Here is a 19,295-nt window from a genome sequence, read left to right on the forward strand (position 1 = left end):
CAAGAGACTGGTAGCAAAAGTTACTTCAAGGCCACGTTGAAATCAGCACCACGGATAGCTCCCTCGTCTTTTAACATGTAGGCGGAGGATATAACGACTCAAACTGATACAAAATCAGCACCATAGACAGCGTCTAATTTTCTCACAGGATAAAATGTTTTGAACGGATACAAAATCAGCACCATGGACAGTCCCTCATTTTCCACTGTGTGGACAGGTCGAAGATGTTTTCTGGATACAAAATTAGTAATACTGAAAGCACTCCCTACGTCTAATGTGTATGCACTTAGACAAAAAACCTTCAAAGGGATAAACACCAGCACCATGGACAGCTCCTGGTGGAACGAAGCTGCTTCTAACAGATCAAAAACCTCAGCTGCCCGTTGCTTTCTCGTATGTAAACAGAGAAACGACACACGATCAGCACCATGGACAGCTACCCATTTAGACGCGAAATCGCCCAGGATAAGTGGCAGCCTTTACAGACACACAAACCATCAACAACCCCTTATTTTTGGACGCCTGGGTCGTGGAACAAAATGTTTATTGAATGGAAATAAAATAAGCACCATGGACAGCGTGTGTATTTTCAAATATACAGAAAACAACATCCAATAAGTGTAATAATATTCACAATAAATAAACACAAATATTTAAAGAAAACTGCAAATTGTTTAAGAGGAGGACTGCAGTGTGAGCTCACACTATCTACCACAGAGCAGCACATTCTCAAACATCACGGATCACATATGGCCTTTGATTTAAACAAAGTTATGGAACTCACACAAAGTGGAGCAAACACAACTCGGAGTTGTAGAACAGCTCTTTGGTCTCACTCTACTTAGTATCTAATTCTATCTATAGGCGTTCTTGAGGATTTTCTTGGAAGTGTCATCGTGGGCTCCAGGGCCCTAGTTTGAAATCAGCACACCTGCCCTCTCAGTTTGGTGAGATTAGAAAGGATGAGCGCAGGCTTGAATCAATAGTGCATCATGTGTGTTTTATTCACGCTGCCTTGTGCCTGCAGTGACCACCTACAGTACGTTTAGACATTGTGCTTAAGAAGACGGCAGCTCTGCGTTCAGAAGAGTAGAAGTATGAAAGTACCTTTTTAACCCTGTAGATCTTTCTCTGAGGCCTTCTTCTCTTTCCCGCAGCTAGGATGTACTGGCTTCTAAAGGGCTGAAAATGTGACTTCGATTTTGTAGAGGGTAATCAATCAACTTTACATTGAACAGATCCGAAAGGTTTTATGTGGGAACAATTTTAATTGGAGATCAACATTTTTCTAGAATATGTTTGCCATGATAATATTTGATAACACTTAATTTTGGCGCGTAGTACTACTGCCTTCTTCTACTCCTTCTTGCTGACAGTAATATTCTATATATACAAATATAAACCTATTTATGTAAACATATATATATAAATATATAAATGAGCGAGTACAGTATACATATAAATATATATAAATATATATATAAAGACAGATATATGAATTAGGGATGTATTGATGCATCACAAATAGGTTAACAATGGATACAAATGCATGACAATTCGCATCGGTTAAATTAAAGAAATGAATCTCACACCAAGGCGTAGAGAGTAGGCAGCAACATTTTCGTCATTGGTCATACCGTGAGACTACACAGTATAGTACACTAGGTGGCGGTATGCATCTAAAAACGTTAGTTGAGACCTGCTATTAAACCAAGACACAAAACATTTAGTGTTTAGTTGTTTGTTTGTTTTTTGGAGGAATGATGGTTCTCCAGGACAGGATGTAGGAACCGCTCACATTTTTGTGCATTTAATGAATTCCTCATGTCATATCCTGCCCTAAAAATAATGGGAACGAGCGGGCTAATAGCTTGTTAGCTTGTCATACTTGCTACTGTTTGTTTTGTTGGTGAATTGTTCAGATAATAAATAAATAAATAAAGGAAACAGGATTTCCAATTCTGAAAAAGTCCAAGGCTTTTGGGTACGAGGTAGAATCGAACCTGGACACAAACATGATTGCAAAAAGGGCAATTTGAGCCATAAATGCCTAAAAGAAATAAAAACGTCCAGCCAGTCAAACAGCTGCTGATTCCCTAACATCCCATTTAAATGAACATAAAAAAACCCACATGTTTAAATCCCAACAGAAATAGAGAAAACTGACCACCGGTGAATTGTAAAGCGTCTAAAATAAGGATTAGTAACCGTGACTTGGCATTGGAGATTACTGACTGTGCTGCTGCTGCTGCTGCTGCTGCTGCTGCTGCTGCCCTGGCTTCAGGAAAGCTTCGTTAAACCTTTAAATCTACTCGTCCATCCTGAGCTGCCTCCCCGAGACTGCAGGTACGGCTGGTCTGTGAACTTAAGAGACAGGAGTTAGACTAAAAGCTAGAGTGCAGGAAAAGGTGAGAGGAACAGGAGCCAACATAAGTTAAGCATGTCAGACCATTAGGTCCAATGTTTCACAGCGGGCGTCAACAGTGATGAGTGAGAGAGAGAAGTCAGTTCCCTATTGTAGCAGAGAAACTTTTCCGTCTTTGTATTTTTTGTTTCGTTCTTGGAAGATATAGTGATGGAATGGAAGTAATCAGAGAATAGATCTCAATAAAATTGTAAATAAAATGAACAGAATCGGAAAACACCAGCTGTCCGTCTGCAGAGCTGCAGAAGAGCCGCTGTCCCTGAGGTTTGAATAACAAAGATCAAATCGAAGAGAACAAAATGTTACAAAACTGATTGAAATGATTTCTGCTTTTCCTGACGCTCAAAGAAACATTTGAAAAGAAGTGAAGCTCTAATGACCCAAAACAGGTTCTGACCTGGTGCCAAAAACAAAGAAAGAATTCTGTGATGGAAATATCACCTGCAGAAGTCTAGACCTAATTAGAGGATGTGTAGAGAGAAGATATTTCAGAATTAAAAGATTTGATTTTATTTAGTTCCTTTTAGAACTTTAGACTTTCCCACCATAATGTACAACTATAACCAAAAATAACCATGACAGTTGGTTCACAGATGGTTGTCGTTAGAGATGAAAAATTCACAGAGGGAGGGTTTGATAATTAACGACTAAAGTAGTTTAGATTAATAATATTTGTAGTAGACTCTTTGTGTGTATTTCCATCACATAGGAGCGAGTGACTCCACATTTTATTTAGTAATAATGTACTTCTGGTGCTGAGGTTGACTGAGACAACACAAGGTCTCAGAGATGAAGACATGAGAACCCAGGGCAGGGGGCAGTTAACAGTTGTTAAGGTGGTTGATGCATATGTTGCCCTGTTTGGTTGATTCAGTGCAGAAAAAAACTGTTTTCCCATTCGTCCAACAGACGTCTGAAGGATAACGGCTCCAATCCTTTTTGTCCACTTTCTGCAGCATGTTGTTGGAAGAGAGTCTCACATAGATCATTGTCCCCCGAGTGCTGGAACTGATAACCTGAGCAGATTTGATCCTATCTTTTGGCGGCGAGTGCGATCCGTCTAAAAGACCAGTGTTCCTGTTGCTTCAGTGTGAAGCACTCAGTGTGAGGAAAGGCACAAAAGAAAAATCTACTGTGAAATCCCTGCTGTGAAAAACCTGGGAAACAATCAGGAGTCTGCACTGTCAATGTAAAGTGAACACATTTAGTGCTTCACACTGTAGAGCAGGAACCAGACTGACTGGGTACTAACCAGTGCAGGAGATCCAGAAATAGCCCTTTTATATTTACTGCATTAATCTTTCTCCATTCCCCTTTGAGACATCACACTGGGGGTAAAATCCAGTTATTCTTCCAATGAGACTTTCTTTAGTCATAATATATTACCCAGGCGTTGCATTACACAGTGTATATGCTTGAAGAGCCGGGTTTGTTCATAAGGCACAGGCATTTTATTGCGTACCAGTCCACAGCACTGAGAGCTTTAGAGTGTGTACGGAGGAAATATCCTCTATTTTGTGTTCATTGTCCAATTCTGCTGTAGATACATGACTCATAAATACAGGAAAAGCAATATTCAACCGCATTGTTCAGATGTACCAGTGCAGACAGTTAGGAGTTTGCACAGCAGGGACACATACAGTATAGGCAGAATCATATTGACTTTTAGATACTTTCTCTTTTCCAAAAGTATAAGTGTAGCACTTCTTTCAAGCACTGTGTTGGTAGGAGTTGGCTGAAACTTCACGATGGACCACAATCAATCGTGATTAATCACAACTAATCATGACTGATCACAATTAATCGTGAACATAATAAACCACAATAAATTAAGATGAAGTATAAGTATAAGTCTTGTGCATCTTGACAGTGGCTTGTTAAATAAAGTTGAGCGTTGCTTTAAAAACTATTTGTTCTGGTCATGATTATGTCACTGTGAAGAGATCACAGTCCTACTCTTGCAACATTCTGTGCTTGGTTTAGTGTCTAACCTACAGGTTACATGTCTTTGAACATGTCTTTGGAAGGTGGACCAACCACATGCAAACTCCATACAAAAAGACTAAAACCGGATTAGAACCGGCGACCTTCTAACCACCTACTGCTGACAACATGCCTAAATCCACTGCTGCTTAAACATGAGGTATGAGTTTAATAGGTGGAAGTTAAAGGACAAGGTGACTGTTAACTGGCTAACCACAATTAGCACGAAGCAGCAATATATTCTGATGATGACGGCTAATTACTGGTGTTGTTGGCCTGCAGACATCAGACTTTATTTTTAATCTACTTCTGGAGAAATGAGTGCCTTCAGTCATTTGTGAAACATTAGCTGAGTTTCAGGGAAACCGAAGCTTTGGCTTCAGCTTTAGTGTCCATTGCAAGAGAACGGCTCTTGTTGACCACTGCTGTCCAAGGCCTGTCCTCAGTACAACACTCGGGCTCTTTGATTTGACTCAAGGTCGTGGTGAGCTTTAATAGGTGGAACTGCAACCCTCGCCTCGGATGGGTCTGTCATGGCGTCACCTTACAGTCAGTCAACACAGTTATTAGTCCTTCTCCAGTCCACTTTCAGATGACACTCTGACATCGAGGGGCAGGCTGATGGATTAACTAGAGGTGAAATAGAGAGAGAGAGTGTGTGTGTGAGAGAGAAGAAGGTTCTGGGTTTGAGCAACTGACACAATAAAACAGACTTTCTTCCTGATTTTTTTCTTCCAGACTTTTTCTTCCTAATTCATCACGGAAAGTTTCAACAGCATGAAATAAGGGTGAAAAGCTGGGAAATCTGCCCTCATTGTCTAAGTAGTGAGTTGTAGGAACAATCGCAATAATTATAAAATGTATTGTGTAGTAAATGGTGCTAAGTAGTAGGTGGTAGTTCTAGTAGTAGTAGTAATTTGAAGTAGCAGTAAGTAGTTTAGTAGTAGTGGTAGTACTAATTAGTGGTAATAGCTAGAAGTATGCGGCACATCTGCCTTACACGAAGAAGGTTCTGGGTTTGAGCCTCGGAGGAACTACTTAATACTTAATACTTAACAGCGCCTCCGGTGGTGGCCTGCTTGGGTTGTAAAGACTCACACTGTGAATTTCCGTGTAGAGAGACAAATAAGGGACTTCAATATTTTGTAGTAAGTGGTAGTTGTAGCAGTAAGTAGTAGACGGGAGTTGTTTTTGTTAATGTTAATGTTATAACGGTGTGATGTCATTATTAGCTATAATAGTATTGCACACTAATAATAAGTAGTAACAATAAGAGTCAGTTCGGCTGTCCTGAAGACACTGTTCGCCAGCTGACAGTGAAACGTGGCAGAAAATCTCATCCAATCACATAAACCAAACCATGACCTCCCGTCCCAGGACTTTAGATCATTTGCGTGAAATAACATATAGGAAGGAAAATGACGGCAGGGCAGTTTTTACATCTCACTTGCAGGAAGTCATGCTTCAGTATCATCTGCCAATTACAGACATGGTTCACCTCTGTTGGCTTAACCATTAACTCTAATTCTCCAAGAAAAAAAGAAGAAGATTAATTTGATTTTCTCCGGCTTTAAGGGAAGGTCGGCTCTGTAACGTATTCACATTTTTACAGGATAAGAGAAGAGAAGCAGCTTCAAAGGAAGCCTTAACCCCCGAGGGCAAATCCTTGTGGACATTTTTAATTAGGCTCGATTGCTAAATTATGTACACCACATTTAACACAACAAACACATTTCCCAAAGTTGAGGGGGAGTGTTCCTAACGTGTAACGTGTAACGACAACACGATGACAGGATTATGTCTGTCCATGAGCTAAAAGCTAAATGTGCTATGAAAGTTGTTTGTGACATCACTAAAAGTCTCTCTGTAGAAGCGCCAAGTCGTGACGATACCGATGACGGTCTGGATTTAGAATCTACCGATCAAAACCGATCAGTACGGACAGTGAACGTCGACGTCGCCATTAAATCTCTATGGCATCTGGATGGATACGTACCGTAAATAAGGCTCACAGGTACAGGAGGGATACATCATTCTGCTGTTTGCATACCAAGGACAGCATGTGTGAGTGTTTGATGCAGACACGTAGGAAGGGGGCGCTGTTTCTGCGGGTACTCTGTCCCACTCACGCCGTTGACAGCTGGATGTTGTTGCATTTAAGGACCTATGTAGGTTTATGAAAATCCTTGAAAATCCTTGAATTATTTTGAAATATTTAAAGGTTTGAAAGGGCTGAATCAATAGACCACACATTAAATGGAGAGAAAAAAAAAAACAACGACCCTGCTCTCTCTGCTGGGATTGGCACAGTGGTGATGGGATCGCTTGTTGTCAAGTGTCACGTCACCCCCCCCAATACTGTGTGCGGCGAACGAGGACGTGTGCGGCGGACCAAGGTGCCGGGACGTTGTCGCTTCACTGAACGTTGGCTGGAGAAACACAAATACAAATTACGACTAAAATGTGAATCAAATACACTGTTCCACTCCACAACTATAGAGTGATCTGATTTTCCAGCTTCAAACCCTGCACAACCTGTGTGCGCGTGACCGCAATGCGCGTGCACACACACGTTTCTGTAACAGTTTTACCAACGATGTTACATCAAGGGCATCTGCAATTAAGGTTCTTAATGACACTTGAAAACAAAAACTAAAAGATTTCCCTTTAAAGTTATTAAAAAGTACTTGAATTTGACCATGAATAAAGCACCACTGTATTAAACTGAAGAGCCATTTAACATTGTTGATGCTTAAAGTGTTATTATCTAAACCATAACAACAATCATAATAATCCTATTTTACAGAACTTTATCTCAGGTTTAATGTCTGTACTTTACAGCCTTAAATTTGAAGTAAGAAAATCATATTTTTTAGATTTAGGAATTTAAAAAATATAGTATAATTTGTAGTACGTATACTACATATACCCAGAAGCCACCCAGGTATTTTTTTCTGCTGAAAATATAATCACATGCAGTAAGTTCATGTGTACATCAATTTACAGTGGGAGAGAAATGGTTCACGGAGTATATTTGTCATACTGTCACCAAACGACAAGAACAAATGACCAAAACCAACAACACACCACAAATTACCCTAGTCCTCGGGGCGTGGGCTGTAATGTACCCTCATTAGAATAAACAAGAGTACTGTAGTACTGGAACACTGGGTGTTGACTGGATATGTAACCAGTACACATTTCTGACTGTTTGTTGTCACAACAAAAGCACAATTCCCAGCTGTTTGATGAATGGCCTGCACACTGACCCGTCTCCGTCGCTTCCTCTGCTCATCTTTGACTCCTTCAACACAAAGAAACCAGCAGAGAACCAGCAGTTTACACCGGCGTCGGTAGCATGAAAGACTAGGGTTCAATTCCCTAACAGGAAGATATTTCTGTCCTTCCTGGGGGCCCAGTGGTTAAAGGATTGTATTCCTAGGTTTGCCAGTTTGAATCCCAGCAGGACTGTCATGTGTTGGGCAAGTGACGTACCTCAGAGCAGCACTGAAGGGTTTTATATAGAGTGAAGTACCTGCAGGATTTACACCGCGTGATGAAATTTAAATATATAAATGAAATTAACATATGATCATGTAGGATTCTGGTAATGTACAGAGTTGGTATTTAATTTTATGAAGAGGTAAATATCTAAAATATCTTTGTCTGTTTGTCTTTTGTGACATTTATCTACCTCTTAGTTTCAATCTGACAAAACGTTTTATTTTAATCCAGGAGCTAACCTCAAAATAATTAAGACTAACGGTACATTCAGCAGAGGGTAGAATTAAAAAAAAAAATTATACAATTTTAACATTTTGTTTTTGTTCACAGTTAAACACCTGACTGATGAAAGTGTCAAAACAAATCCAAATCATTTACTCCTGCATATGTACAGCACCGACTGTCAACCTGACGGCCAAAACTTTTCTTCCCAAATAGCTTCTCAACACCCATCTCGGACGTCAGCCTCTGCGAGCTGAATAAAGATTTGTTGCTCGCTGTCAGCGGGGACGGCTCCTGTGAATGGTTAAGCTGTTTTGTAACCAGACGACACTTTGTGCCAGTCACTTTATTTGACACGCAGCTCTCCGCTCACTTTCAGCACCACTGCACAGTGACAAACACTCCAGCTTTTCATTCCCAAACCACGTCACGAGTTTGTGCTCACTTCTTATCTTTGTCGATGAAGGATTAGAACAACTTTTATGACTGGTGCCAGAGCTGCTGGATATTGAATGGTAAAACATCCTGGCTGCTTAAAGTGAATGTATTTTACCTTGAAATTGTTGTACACACCAAAAAGCCTCAGAACAGTCTGTTTAAATAACACATTACATGTTGTTAGCAGCTTACCAACAGTTTGCGTCACCATGCGCTATCCCATGCACCGCTACATGATTGGCTGAAAAGAAACACTTTAGAGATCACTTAAAAAGAGCAGGGTCCACATCATGTCAAGCTAATGAATGCGCTAAGACGACAAACGGATGAAAGCTGGAGTTAATGTACTTTATGATGGGTTATTTTTTTTCCGACTCCCCTAAAGGAAATTAGCATCTGCATTTAACCCATCTATGACACACTTTAATGATTAACACAACACTGCACTCCTACAAGTTTGTTCACCAACTAGCCTTGTTCATGCAGGGATTCTAACTGCCATCCTCCTATAACAACCCAAATACTTTAGCCAAAAGCTGCTCAGTGGAATTATTCTAGAGCATATGTGTCAAACACAAGGGTCACAAGCCAAACGTGGCCCGTCAAGTCCTTCTGTGTGGGCCGCGGGAGCTTAAAAGACATTGAATTGCCTTAGAATCAAGTCCATGCAGCAGAGTTTCTTAACCTAAAAAAATTAAAGTTGTTTTTTTTTTTTTGCATCCATTAAAATGTTATGGACTAGTTGCACTTATACAGTCCCACAGTTACTACTGGTCTTTCAAGAGAAACTGTATTGTGGTCCCTTAGTAAAAATGAGTTTGGCAACCTCGTTCTCGAGGGTTTACATCTTGGTACAAAACTGGTCACTTGTCCAGCAGTGCTGACTGGTTTGTTTTTTTGTACTGGGTTGGTTGCATCTAAAGGTGTGTTTGAAAAACCAGTAAGAAAAATCTGTTTTCTTCTCCTAAATGAATTTATTCTAGTCAAGGATTCCCAGCAAAGACACACAATTATCCTACATCATCAGAGCGACCAGATGTCTGCACATGTGCTGAAATGGCCAAGGACAAGAGATGAAAACTCAGCCACTCCATTCGCCGTAGTTGTTATTAATTCCCTTTGGCCAGACTCATATTTTCAAAGAAAATTAATTCCGCTGAAAGATTTGATTTTGTAATAACCTAATAACATGCCACTGCCATGCTCGCTCGCCTGGAACTGATGGCAAAAACAAAATATTGATTGAAAGAGAGATACAAACCCCAGGGCTGCAAAAATCTAAATGTTCTTGTATTTCTTTTGTTTTTTTTCTTTTGTTTTCTTTCATTCGTAGACAAAGAAAAAAACAATTCATTTCAACAGGAGTTCCAAACTTAAGGAACAGTCTTTACTTGTCAGAAATATTTTCAGTTTGAATATACATACATATCTATACATTTTTGATGTCGTGTGATACTGTCGGTGAACTATACACAAAACTACACATTTACTCTGCTCCAGTCTGGACAGAAGTACTGTAGGTTGTCACTGTTGTACAGAAAAACAAAAATGCTGGTATTAAGTCTAGAATATGTTTTATTGAGGTCCCATTGGGTCCCTCTGTGTGTGTGAGTGTGTGTTTATTAGTGTGTGTGTTGCTTTTTTGTTACTCATTTGCGACAGTACCAAGCATCAGTAAATGTGCACCGAGCCTGTTCCTAAAGAGTTGGAACTTTTTTTAAGACTGTGGTTATTAATGGTTGTTGCAGCCAAGGGTTTATGTTACTGTATATAAAGTTCTGCTTTAACTGTGCAGTAACTGCAGGACTGAGAGACAATGAAGTCCTGAAATAATTATGGTTTAATATATGAGACAAATCACAACACATTTATACAATAATTAGTGCAATATACTGTACGCGTCGCCTCGTGCCTTAACGTAAAGTGGAGACTTTAGCAGAAAACCAGTCAGGGATTTTTCTGCAAACAGTAAAAGAGGAAACCTCTGTCCAGGCAATCATAAAAACGGGGTTTTTATTAGATATTTAATCATGTTATTAATGGCGTTTGGCCGCTTGATTAAAAAAAATGCACCAAATCTAAGCAAAAAGAACAGTGTTTCTCAGAGTCTGGGCTGGGCCACACAGGTGGGCCACGACAAATGGAAGAACATTTTAAAGATTCAATTGATGATGTCACGACAGCACTTTTATTTTCTCTTTTTAGAATTTTCTTTTTATTCGATGTTACTGAGTTTGATTCATTGTTAGATTTTTTGGGTGACAGGGAGAAGGTGATGCTAGAGCATCTCCACTTGCTCAAAGTGGGGAATGTGTTTTGTCTTGTTACACTGGGAAGCAGCCAGGACTCAAACGCAGCACCAGAGAGACAGAGATCAGATGAAGAAAGTTTATTCAACAACCAAAACAACAGAAACTCACCAGATGCAGGACCAGGCAGGAACTGGGAACCAGGACGATGACCAAGGACCACAAGGCATGGACACATGACAATGAGTGAGGCAGAGAGGTATAAAAACCCAGGGCACCAGGTGACACCAGTGAGACTAATGACAGAGACACAGGTGAGTGTGATCACACTGATTACTCCACACAGCAGGAGAGAAGGGGAAACAGACAGACCTCATAGATCGACCAAAAAAGTTTGAGAACCGCTGAAACACAATCTCAAAATAATGTCAAAACCCCACTGAAACAAGATATTACTGGCTACAATAACTATAACATCTAGTGACATTTACTGCACAGTAAACACATGAGCAACGATGTATGAATTGTCACATCATTTAAATAAGTCAGTTTTGCATTTTTTTTAAATGGATAAGATCAAATTAAAGAACCAAAAATGGATTCCCAGTTAAACTTGTTCCAGCACAGAGTCATTGACAGATTCATTTAATTCTCTGAACTCAAGTGAGAAATTGTCTTAATTGATTATTTGTAGCAAAACAATCCTAATGCTAGGCTAATATAACATTATAGCTAAAACCTGATGAAATGCTATTTGAGTCTCTTATTTGTCCCACAAAAAAAATTTACAGTGTCAGTTCTTGCAAATGACCCATGAGGCGCCACTAGGTACGTGGTTGCAACTCCTAGACTGCCACACAGGAGGCATCATTATGGATATGTGTGACTATGATTCTCAGTCATCCAGGTCACGGTCAAGGTTGAAGAGTTTTGTTGAGGATGGCAACGACACATAAGACTCCTAACGACTGTTTACACTTCCCCAGTTGACCCCAATGCCCCACCCAATAGGGGGGAGCTGAAGTAGCTTTATTTTTGTCACACCTACAGTATATATTTGCTGCCCCGCTCCCCCCTCCCCCCCAACCTGTTAGAACTGAATAATGGATGAGAGGTGAAACGTCTTCTTTGAGGACATTTCACGTCCAGTTGCCGAACAGAACTTTTCAACCTTATGGATATATGGTTCCTCTGGGAATCAAACCGATGACTCTATTCTCTCTGCCTGCTAACCGCTACATTATGGAACCACACAAATGTCAAAATGTCACACTCCTTTATAATGATCAGGGTCATAGAGCATAACACATCTAAAACACAAATTCTCGGCTCAGGTCACACTGAAAAGATCTAAACAAAAGACAATGAGAAGGGGCTCTGTGATGGTTTAGGGCTGTTTTTCATCCAGTAAAAATAAAAACTATTATCTGATGGTGAAAGAATTAGGTGAAACAACCAACACACACACATTGAACTGAACACTGAACACAGGCCACGTCCATAGAGCTACAACAGTCCATATTACACTCTTGGTTTCTAATGTGTTTTTGTCCTTCACGGTTCTGCAGGCACCGTACAGAACAGAACCTTTAAGTGCTTCTCCTTCAGTTCTTCTGACGCCATTGTGTTTATCCCTAAAACATCGCCCAACAGTCGCAGGCACTTTCTCAGTGAGGATCAAAGTGGATCAGTGTGTGGCCAAAGAAACGTTCATGCTGTGGGGTAAACAGGGTGGCTGTTGATTCCTTTAAAAGATAACAGAAATGGCCAACAGTGAAATCTCCAGACCTAGATATAATGATCCGTTTTTTTGGCCTTAAACAAATGTGAAATCATGGACATAGACTCAGTGAAAAGAATCAACAATAAAATATGTCTATTTTCAGTCATTAGGAGGAGGAAAACTGCTATAACTCTAGGCATGTAGTATCTAGAGAACTATTTTTATTTTAATACATTTTGCTTTGCTTTTTCTCACAGACACACAGACACACACGCACACGTTTTGTGTTTTGTCTTCAGCCAGTTAGTGGCGTAGTATTCTCCAGCTAACATAAGCTAACTGGCTAAGCTAACATAATTACGAGAAGAACATCAATTTCAATTTGCATTGTTTTCTTTATAGTAGTTATAAATATATCCACGTAAAACAACCGCTTAGCATTTTGGTCTGCAATACGCGGTCTTAAGATAACAAAATTACAGCCACCTTATGTTATGCTAAGTGGCTAGGCTAACATAATTACAGATTTACAGTTTGCCTATTCCTAATCCCAATACGCATCTCTAATCTGACCCAAATTGTAATTCATGCTTTAAACTAAATCTTTTACTTCAAAATACAACGTTCTGTGGCCGCCTGCAACATGTCCCTACGATGAAAGTGTCCCTGAAACAGTTGCAATTTTCAAAAACACTGTACCCACAAGTGTATCTATACCAGAAACACTTCTACACACACACACACACACACACACACACACACACACACACACGATCATTACTTGCAAAGGCCAACAATTTAGACTGAGAAATTCAAAGTGTTGGTTCAAAAATCAAAGTTATTGGTTTTTGTTGGAGTTTAAATTTTCACCGACAGATAATAACACAGAGCGGCGGAGCCTAAAAAGACACTCTGCACCGCCTCACAGATGGCTAGTTCTGATGTATAAAAACAAACAGGTGTCCAGCTTCATTCATATTTTATCAGTAGATATATATGAAAGGTGCGTCCCAACTCCTTCCACATCCTCCATTCCCCTTTACACTGTATGCAAAGGTCCTTAGCGTACCCTGTGGGCTGCTCGTAATGAGGAACTATGGCCTTATTAAACCTTAACGACAGGCGGCCACCTGCCTGGATGTCAACACCAGCTGAGCTCAGCCAATCATCAACGCAGAGAATCTTTTATTCACAGTACAGTGCTTAAGAAAAGCCCCCTCTCACCCCTCACTGGGGAACGACCCCTCTGTGATCTGAGCAGTGCAGAGGAACATGGGGCAATTTCAGTGAGTCACATGAAATGTTTGGCTAAGGAGACGCACGCTGTTATCAAATTAACCTCCTGTGGGATGTGAGAAAAGTGGCTGGATTTGGTGAATTAGAAAATGTAAACGATTCAAACGGGGCTCGGGCTCCGATACGATCAGCGTGGAGCGGCGTGAAGCCGACTGAAGAGGAGAAGAGAGGAGACAGACACAGCTTTGAAGACGGCCACGGAGACCACTGCAGGCAAGAGAACTCCACCTGGGACGTCGCAGGAAGGGGGGCTGGATCGTAGACCATTCGTGTATGAACTCTCACTGCTGCCAACCCACATGAGATATAATGCGTGTCAGTAGCAGTCAGATTTAGCCAATCAGCCCACCTCCCCTCGCCCCCTCCCTCCCTGCTCTCCCCTCCACACACACACAGCTGATGTTGACTATAAACAAATGGCCCTCATCCAGCCAGGTTTTCATTTGCCGGATTAATTCCAAATGGTATCTGAAGTGTGTCTGTTCTACTTAGATATTATTGTATTTAGTTTGCCACTGAATGTCGCTGACCATGTGAAATCTAATCCAAACCAGACTCAGAGCCGCAGCCCCATCGTAGCTCGTCTACCATTTTCTCTGGGTCTCCGTGTCTGGTCAGTGATGAATGCTCGGAGTCAGGTTGTAAACTCTGACCTATTAGTGTTGATGAATGGTCCCAGAGCCCCCTAACCTCCCTGGGTCGGCTACAGCGAGGTGTCCTGATCTGGCAGAGATAAAGACAAAAGGCTGCACCTTCTCAAGTTATTTTTGTTTTCTTTACTGTGCAAAGAAAGGATGTCATGTTTAATCAGTGCAGGTGGAGATGCTGCGTATTTACAAAACTTCATTTCCACAGACATCTGTACTCCTAAATACAAACTCAAATCTTCAATTTGGAAATGCACTTGGTTGTTTTTTTTTGGATTTATGAAAAAGCACAAGAATGTCTGTCAGTGTTTTCACTGTCCAAGGTTTTCCTTTTAATTTTTTCATTTTGGTTGCAACCTTTTTTACTACACTTTTCAAAAACTTCCAGATTCAAATTTTCAAATCAATTTGTTGCCGTCCTTGTTTTATTTGTACCTTCCTTAAAAAAACAAATTAAAAAAGAAGACAGCCTTTTTTAATTTCTAGAAATCTCACAGCAGTTTCCAGGTCCTGTATAGCACAACATAGTTCTAAAACTGTACAGAAGGGGTCACCAACAGTATTTGTCTTTTCTCTCTCTTTTTTTTTTTTACAGGCTTAAATAAAATGAAATAAAAGTCACATTTTTTTAGTCTAACATTATTTTTTCATACTGAATTGGGTCTGTGAGCCGCTCGGTGACGATCACTGCTGCAACGGCTCAAAAAATATTGATTCTTGACCCAAAGTTTGTTTAACGCCGCAGCCTCACAGTGATGAGTTCCAGGAGAGGTCAGTTAAGGTCAATGTTTTTTTCTTTTAAGTTAAAAAAAAGTTTATCAAGTGCTAATTTTGGGTAGCATTCTTAATGGTCTGTACAAATCACAGTATTTTATATATTCTGTAGGGTTAATTTTAGGTTGTTATTTTAGACCGGTGTTTCTCAATTATCTCCTAGCGACCTCTAGGGGACATAAGTTTGCATTGCTGGCATCAGCATTGTGCATTATCAAAATAGATTCATAAAATGATAACATCCGCAACAACCTTTTCTTTTCCCCTGTGACACCTGACTCCGTCCCCCTGGGGAACGCGCCCCACTATTTGAGAAGCACTGCTTTTGACACATATTACTAAATGCTTGTTACCTGACCCACAGCTGTACTGTATTTGCTAAGGTTTTCAGTGTTTGTCAGATGGATGCATGAGTTAGTTGAATCTTTTCTATCAAATCCTACAGATTCAGATGCCAGATGGTCAAAGGGATTGTCGCTGTTGACAGGACTGCATACGTGCTTAGCAATGACGTGACCTGTGACTCAGTCTTCCCAGGGGGATGTGGAGCAGAATAAAAGCCGTCACAGAGGCATTCTTTCCTCCAGAGGTTGTTTTTTTTTTGCCCTTGTGTTTCCAACAGCCTGGGGGCCTTCACTGGAGGCTTACCCCAGCCAATCCAGGGTGTAAGTTTCAGATTAGCAGCCTGAGAGAAGCAGAGTCGAGCAAAGCTGAAGCTTTTTTTTATTATTATTTTATTTTCTTAAAGATCTACTCTGGCTTTGAGGAATTTGAGCAGGGCATCCTCGGGGCTCTGTGTGTGTGTGTGTGTGTGTGTGTGAGGATAGCAAGATAAAATCGGTTCAAATATTCTCTTTATGTCATCCCCTGTGAATTAAATATATATATATATATGCCTTCTGTTTTAATGTTTAGTATCAAATTGAATCACGTTACATTATTGCAGCCTTTTCTATAATGATTTCAGTTTATTGTTTACAATACCCTAACAGGTGACCAAATTTCAAATAATTGGATTTCACTTTACTGCAGTGATGTAATTTACATCATTATATATCAGGCGTCACCAATTGTAATTGTCGGGGAACCAGAATCTTTGTGGACACAGACACCTCGGGGGCTGGACACTCAAATAAAATACAATAAAAATCACATTATTGTCTAACAGTGTTATTTGATGTTTATTTTGGAATCCAGTTGAGGGCCGCATCCGACCCACCGACCGTTCAGTTTTGGCCTTGAGCAACCATCAGGTGATAACTGTCTTACAGCATGAACAAGCAGAGAGACGTACGACTGTTGGGGTGTCAACTGTACGGTCCACGGAGCAATACCGACCCGCCAGGCGGGTCAATCCAGCCCACTGATCAATTTAGAAATATTTAAATATATATATATATACATAAAAGACTCAGACAACTTAATAAAATACTATTCCTAAATCATCCACTAGGGGCGCAATATGTTAGTGGGAGTAGAAGGATCAGGAGCAGAAATAAAGTAGTGTAGACATGACTGAATGATTAAAAATGCTGCTTTAGAAACTGATGCCACTTAAAGAAAATAGTTCTGTGAAAATAAATTCTTGCTGTAGAAATAGTTTTTTAATGTGCACTTGAATGTAACTCAACAGCTTCACTGTGAAAAGAGTTTGTCTTGGTGGAATCCCATTGTTCACGCAACACCATACATTTTCAAGTGCAAGACTTTATGTTTCAGTTCCAATGACCTCTGAGTTAAAACATTTTTTTTTTTTTTTGCATCATTTTTAAGAACACAGTAAAACCAAGCCTGGGATTATCTGAGAGTACCTGGGTTTCACGACAGGGGGACCCTGCAGTACCGTAATAATGTGGTGACCTTTCGGTTCTGCTCCGGAAAAAAAAGAATGGATTCTACGACCTGGACTGACACGACAGACAGGATTGTTGGTCTCAATTATGAATCTTATTTAGTTACAGTGTCACAACTGACAGATCGCAGCCTTTTGCCACTGGATAAAACTGTTTTTATGTTGCTATTTTTTTTCAGTTTCAGTTCATGTTTCAGAATAAAAGCATTTTTTTATACCAAAATAAGACAATTTCAGTTTGTTTGTTTGTTTTTTTCATTTGTGAAATGGTATATATCTATAACACACATATTAGAACTGGATTTTCATGACTCACTTTTGTTCCTTCACTCCAAGTGCAGGAGCGTTCTTCCCTTAAGAACTGACAGAGCTCATTAAAGTTAAATTTCATTTAGCTCACACCTCCTGCAGCCCTGGACTAATCTGCCATCTTCCATTTCACAGACAGAAACCAGAGCAAACCACCTTCCACTGTACTGTAGTACTATGTATGTGGTTTCCATAGATATACTATATTAAGACTTAGAGCTTCAATAAAAATAGTTTGTTATTTACTGTATGTCAACGGTCACCTCGGCCCCGGGGGTTTTAAACACAATTCTCTCATAGTAATTGGGCAGAAATACAAAGAAAGAAATGTTTTTTTTTTTTATGTTTTTGCTGTCCAGTTTAATTATTTTGGTTGCACGTGGACCAATTTAGAAAATGGTTTAGAATAAAGACACCGACTCTGAGCTACGCCATGGGGTCACGTCCCCTGTACTTTTATCCAAAAAACAGAGCCGTCAAGTGAAGGAGCTAAACAAGGAGCTGTTGCTGCCTTTGTTTAATTCTCCACAACATCATACATTGTAATTAGAGGAGATCTGGAGTGCATGCCGGTCAGTCAGACACAAACAGTTTCGCTTTTGTGGTTTGTGCAGATTAATTTAGAGAAAAAGAGTGTAGAAAAATATAAAAAGTTATTGCTGCTTTCAGGACCTTTGGTTAGTTAAGGCAAGTTATGAAGAATGTAAAGCAGGGGTCCCAAACCCTGGTTTGGGGACCAGTGCCAGTCCAGAGGTCATTTGGTTCCGGCCTGCAGTGGGACTCAGTTTTACTAATTTCATATCCCTTTACTTTCTTCATCCAAAGATAATCTGTCAATGTTTCAAAACTACAGGTCATTCAGACTCTGATACTGACAGAAGAAAGTTGTATGTAGAAAATGTAATGATCCTTTAACGATGGTGTGGTATTATCAGTCCTCAGTAACGGCTGATACCGGCCCAGCACAAAGTCTTAAACTCCATTACAAAGGTTGAACTTGGGCCAGATTTTTACTTTGAAAAAAAGCAGCATCCTAATGAAAATGCGTACGTCTCTTTTCAGTAAGCAGCAGATGTTGGTTATTTTTGGACTCACATTAGTTTCATTAAAGGAAAGAAAGTGGTTTTTAAAGAGAAATGGGCTACACACCGCTGCTGCACATTAAAGAAGGGCTGAGATGCTAAAATGAGGGTACAAAGGAGTCTGGGACTGAGCTTGGAGATGTGTTCTCTCAACTACAAAGGAGGCAGGAGAGATGTTGGTCCCCTGGTGCAAAAACCCTCCAAGAGAAAAATGGCCTGAAAGTCTGACCATGAGGAGGAGTCTTGCATCCTCACTTCTACCTTGGCTTCAATGACAGGAGCTCAGCTCCCTGAAGAATTTACAGAGCTGGATATAATTCAGTTACTTAAACCTGCTGCAGCCCCAGACTAATGTCTTACCCCCAATTTTACAGACAAAAAACTAGAGCAAAGTTCCCAGCGCTGTACTGCAGAACAGTGGATATGGTTTAAAGAAAATGATATTGTGACTGAGTTTAACATTTGATTTTGAACAGCAAATAATCAAGAATGTCCAACAATAGATTTAATCAAACTTTAACGAGTTTCCTCTTTTCTAACGCAGCAGTACCATTTACTAATCAATTACAAAGGCTGAAATATTTTTGATCCAGCCTTGAGAAATGGTATTTATGAAGACTGATGGTGGCTCCAGGTAGATTTGTGGACAGAGACAGAAACACTGTAAAATACATTAGTCACACAGTGTGGAAAAACACCCTTTGGGCAGAAACGGTCGTTAGCTCTGACAATGAGCAGAATTCTCACAGCTTTACTCCTTGCTTTTCATCGGCGGACCTTTGATCAACATG

At 40.2% G+C, this 19,295-nt stretch overlaps 1 long non-coding RNA gene across 2 annotated transcripts; it reads right to left on the minus strand.

The window, feature by feature from the left end:
• Nucleotides 1–1,601: 1,601 nt before the first annotated feature.
• On the minus strand, nucleotides 1,602–11,080 carry LOC112487686 (uncharacterized). Of its 2 annotated transcripts, XR_003050999.1 has the most exons (4): nucleotides 10,993–11,080; nucleotides 6,691–6,837; nucleotides 6,405–6,572; nucleotides 1,602–5,038 (listed from the first exon to the last, which is right to left on the minus strand). It is a non-coding gene; the product is annotated as an uncharacterized LOC112487686 (long non-coding RNA). The 2 variants fall into 2 exon arrangements; XR_003050998.1 differs by having other exon boundaries at nucleotides 6,405–6,837.
• Between the last annotated feature and the right edge of the window lie 8,215 nt (nucleotides 11,081–19,295).

Source organism: Cynoglossus semilaevis, chromosome 11, assembly GCF_000523025.1.
Source record: "Cynoglossus semilaevis isolate Cse_v1.0 chromosome 11, Cse_v1.0, whole genome shotgun sequence".
Taxonomy (NCBI): Eukaryota; Metazoa; Chordata; class Actinopteri; order Pleuronectiformes; family Cynoglossidae; genus Cynoglossus; species Cynoglossus semilaevis.